Here is a 5,561-nt window from a genome sequence, read left to right as displayed (position 1 = left end):
CAATGTGAGGTGCTGGCGACGACTCTCTACATATTATCACATGGTAGAAAAGATGTTTTTAACAGAGGACATTCCTCCTTATAAATCTCCATTTAAATCCTCTGCAGATTTCTCTGTGATGCATATTTACCTTGTCCTCTTTTGCTTTCTTTTGTTTGTTTTTCAGTAAAATTTTGTATCTGACTTGACCTGAACTTTCTCACTTGGTTTGTTTTGTTGTTTTTCACCAACACTACTTTCTAGTCCATACACAACTTGTACCATGTTTTTTGTGCATATTTGTAGCTTTTATCTTATTATGCAACATGATTCTTCTCACATTTCATTTTTGGTTCTAGTCCTCTGATTATCATGATTTATGAAAATGTATTTTTTTAAGACCTTGAAGATGGGTCCTGTTTTTTCGTTGTTTAAAGCATGGTGGTAAAGTTATGGTGCTTTTAAATAACTACTTAAAATTTTTAAGAAATTCAGTGCGAAAGTATTTAAAATTCATTTTATGCCCCTTTCGAATAACACCTGTATATTAGAAATTCTAGAATATTCCAGTATTAATTGAGTTTTAATGTCTATGACTTCACCGTATTTCATGAATTAATTCATCGGATTCTCCTCCCTTCCATCCTCTCTTAAAATCACATCCGATCTTGTACCAAATATTTTCATGTGCTTTCTTTTCCATCTTCTCTTAAAATCACATCCGATCTTGTACCAAATATTTTCATGTATGAAGCTTTCTCAATGATGAGTTTATATCCACTGCTGATAGTTTCTTTTTATCTTCGCAGGTTTGACAAACTTGTTAGTGATGACTTGCATGAAGCACAACATCTTATATATATACTAAATTTGTTCTAGTAGGGCAAATTTGATAGAAAGTTTTATGCTTATTCTCAGTGGATGCTTCACAAATCAGTTTCTGCTTACAATAGCCAAATCAATTTCTTTCCATTTCTCCTTTATATAAGTTTCAATTTATATTAGCTTTTGTCTGCTATACATTTTATCTTAATGATGGCATTCATACACTCCATATATTGTTTGTTGAAAGATGAAAAGATTAAATTTAATGTAACTTAGTAGGGTGGTATTTATGTAATTGAGCCAATCTGATATGTTTGATCCACCTCTGCAGGCTAAAATAATTAATGTGATTGATGTCTCAAATGGTGGAGAAAATGGTTTCAACCAGGCAATTGATTTGTCTTCAGAGATTTTGGCAAATGTGAAGTTCATACAGGAAAAAAAAATTGAATATGGTGTTTTGGACATATAAAATGGTAAGAATTTGATGCATAATTAAAACCATTTCAGGAGTATTATAAAACAGAATAGGTAGACCTAAGATAACAATACTTAGAAGTTGGTGAAAATTTGTTGCAAAGATTAGATTTAATGCCATATGGAACACTTAAAGCGAAGCGAATGAAAAATGAGAGTTCATAGAGGAAGGAAAAATAGCTGGGATAAGACTAATGATGACTGAAGATCTATATTTATACTAAAGTGGCTTTCACATCATCTTGTGTGGTTATACTTTTCGTTATATTTTGTAATTTTTTAAATTTGCATGATCTATGAAGGAGCTCATTTTATCAATGAAGTGGTTCAGTTGCTTCTTTTTGGAGTAATTGAACCATGTCGCTTGATAATATTATTTCGTTCTTATCTCAAATGATGCTAAACATTTTGTTTGCTTCAATTATTTCCTAGGATCCGCTATCTAGTCTTGTACTTTAGCACAGTTAATTTCTTTTCAAACATTTACTTGGCGTGTCTTATGTTTGTTTGCATTATCTGATCATCTTTCTGTGCAAATTCATCTCTCAAAGCTCGCAAAAAGGCTGATGCTCATGAGAGCGATAGGAACATTTAGATATGGAATATCAAGAAACTTATTAAGGCATTGGAAGCTGCAAGAGGTAATGGCACAAGCATGATCTCCCTGATCATGACACCTCATGATCAGGTCTCTCGTGTGGCTAAGATGTTGGGTGATGAATATGGAACTGCTTCTAATATTAAAAGCAGAGTTAATCGGCAATCTGTACTGGCTGCCATAACTTCTGCACAACAAAGGCTAAAGCTTTACAGCAAGGTTCCACCTAATGGTTTAGTTCTATATACTGGGACCATTATTACTGATGATGGAAAAGAAAAAAAAGGTGACTATAGATTTTGAGCCATTTAGGCCTATAAATGAATCACTCTATTTATGTGATAACGAGTTCCACGCTAAGGCACTCAATGAACTTCTTGAATCTGATGAGAAGTTAGGTTTTATTGTCATGGATGGTAATAAATTATCTGTTGATGTAGGCCTTAATCGCGCATTTTATGTTATATACGTTATGTACCTGATTTCTCTTTAGATGTGTAGGTGATTTAAATTATTTCTCATTGTCTTTCAATGATCCACTTATCTAAAATATTACTTTATTATTATTATTTTTACTATTACAAATATTTCAAGGCTACATATATGCATGCCCTTAAATCTGCAATATTTTATGAACTTTCTACAAAAAGAAATACTGATACTAAACCAAGCTAAAGAAATACCCGATGCGAGGATTATTGTGGATGATGTCACAGGACTTATGCATGATTAACCAAGTGTCAAAACCAAGGCGGCCATTGTAGGAGCATGATCATAACAGACACGATTCTCACTTGTTCCATGGGAATGTATATAAAGTGTAAATTATAATATGATTTACATGTCAATCGAATGGCCGTGATTAATAACTCGTCATTTGATGCAATCTTTTCTTTTGTTGTTTTGTCATTTCTACTATACCTTAGGAGCTGTTTGGTACCTTAGTTTTAGTAGAATTGAGGCATGGATTTAAGGTAAGTCCGCCCAAACACCAAAAAAACAAAATATAAAAATTAAATCTAACGTTCCGTTAAATATAAAATTATCATGTTCCGCCTCAGTTTCTCGAACTCTGTCGCTTTTACTATGTAAATTCGGATTTATTGAATCCTATTGCAGGGTAGATTTAAGGCATTTACTCATTCATTGCTCGCGAGCTCTATCTTCGTCGAACAGGATTTGATAAATCTGGATTTACTAGATTTGCTAAATCCTATCACGTTTTGCTCATTTTTTGTTGCATGTTGTCCATTTATGTCATGTTCGTATCATGTTCGTGTCGGTGCTTCGTAAGAATACACTTATCATATAGCATTTTTTTAAGACCTGTACAACTCCATGTGCTGACTTGGCGCGTCTAGCCTATGGCTTGACTATTATAGATAACACACTGAACAAATCATTCATTTTTATCAGAGTAGTGGCAACTTTATTTCTTATCAAAAAACAAAACCAAATGCAGCGACACTTTCATGCTCAACATTATCTTAACTGTGCTAGATATCCTGCCCTTGACTAATAGGAATGTATAGGAATAGCTTTTTTGGTTGATGTTAGCAGATGCTTGCTTGCATCGACAGGTTAGCTGTTACTTTGCCAATCTGTTTGGTGCATTTATTTCCTTAAATTATTACATACTAAAACATTGAGATTATATATATGGATGTATTCGTTCGAGCCAAGGCATTCAACTGCATGGTTTCAATTTGACAAATCACTGATTTGGATTAAAGTTTTACATTCCTGGAATATTGCTAGAGATGACTGATTTATCATTTACTAGTGAGCTATGTATCTACTTTTACAATCTTTATTTTTTAAAAAATGTTTATCACTAATTTTGCATTTCATGCACTTTGTGAAATATACAAAAACATTGGATTCATCATGATTGGAGTCCATTATGATACCTATACTGATGAACAATGCATGTTTAACTTGGCTTGGTCCTGTAAATTTGGCACACAATTGGTAAAATTATCATTTATGGTAGATAATTCTTTAGCTCTATCAGAATATTCTTTGTTTTTCATTTCTCAATTACGTTCACTTGTTGCACTTACTAGGAAATGAAAGCATGAGATTCAATATAAGCTGTTACTTGTTGCAGAATCTAAAATAAGCAAAACGGTTTGAAGCAATCAATCCCATATAACAAAGCCATCTTCTTTGCATGTCAAACACAAAAAAGATGAGGATGGGGATTCACCTTCAAGAGCTCTGGTATGAGACAAGTAGGAACATGATGTTGATCGATAAAACAACCCCTATCGGCTACAAATATGTTCTCGAAAGGATTTATGGAAGCTGAAGAACGAGCTAAACTGATAGAGGAGAAACGAACAGGTGAGAAGAAGAATGAATGAACGCCAGAGAGACACCAACGAACGAATGAGGGGGAGGGGGGAAGGAGATGAGCTTGCTTTCGCGTAACACCCCGAACGAACCGAAAGTTTATCGGGTTTATGAGACAAGTAGGAACATGATGTTGATCAATAAAACAACCCCTATCGGCTGACAAAAATGTTCTAGAAAGGATTTATGGAAGCTGAAGAACGAGTTAAACTGTCAGAGAAGAGAAACGAACAGATGAGAAGAAGAATGAATGAACGCCAGAGAGATACCAACGAACGAATGAGGGAGGAGGGGGGAAGGAGCAGAGCTTGCTTTCGCGTAACAACCCGAACGAACCGGAAGTTTACCGGGTTTAGAGAAGCTAAAAAGCACGAAGGTGGGGACGAGCGCAACGGTTACCTTCCTCAATGGTTCTATGGTAGAAGCGGAGTGGAGCTAAAGGAGTAGAAAGATGGCATTTTCGGAGGTTTTTACACCGCGATCATCTCGTAGCCATACCAGCAGCAAGCTCTAACTGGGACACCTTCGATCGAAGGGGCAATGAGTAAAAATAGAATCGAGGAACGCGGGCCGCGGGGTCAATCCTATCGCCAGTTTTTTGCAAAAACCTCCAGTGCGGTGGCCACGAAGCTCTCCAGCCACATCCCCAAACTGTAGACTTCGGTGGTGGCGTGCCGCGAGGCTCTCCAGTCGTGCCCCCAAACAGATCCTTTTTAGTAAATATTTGAGTTATAAGATAGAGGAACCAAAAGTCCTTAATACATGAAAGTGTCTTCCTATTTATAGATGTTAGAATGTCAAAAAATAAAATAAAGTTATCACTAAAAAAGAAGATAAAACAAAGGAAGAAGAAGAAGAAGAGATAATGATAGACGCTTACAAAATTTCCATCAAAGGAATTACACCGGTTACCTCCTCAATTTATATAGGCGGAGATTCTTCTAGAGGATATTATTGCAGCAGGTATTTAGGATATGAAATCATATACATGGAAGTAGGGGTGTAAACCTCGTGTTCGGCTCGTTTATATTTCGAGCTCAAAAAGTGTGTTCGTGTTTGACTTGATTGCTTAACGAGTCGAACACGAGTTGTTCACGAACAAAGAGCTCTTTTAACAACCCTAATCATGTAGCCATAAGACAATAAGGGTTTGAGTAAGATTTAAAAATTATTATTTATATTAAAACATCATTTGAATCTAATTTAATAATTTTTATTCTATTTTCTTAATCAATATTTTAATTGATTATAAATCTTTGTAGCCTTGTAAGAAAATACTACTTAATATATATATATATATATATATAAACTTGATGAGTATTATTTC

The sequence above is a fragment of the Phalaenopsis equestris genome, unplaced genomic scaffold (assembly GCF_001263595.1).
Source record: "Phalaenopsis equestris unplaced genomic scaffold, ASM126359v1 Scaffold000765, whole genome shotgun sequence".
Lineage (NCBI taxonomy): Eukaryota > Viridiplantae > Streptophyta > Magnoliopsida > Asparagales > Orchidaceae > Phalaenopsis > Phalaenopsis equestris.
The sequence above is the reverse complement of the archived record's forward strand: the minus strand, read 5'-3'. Positions refer to the sequence as shown.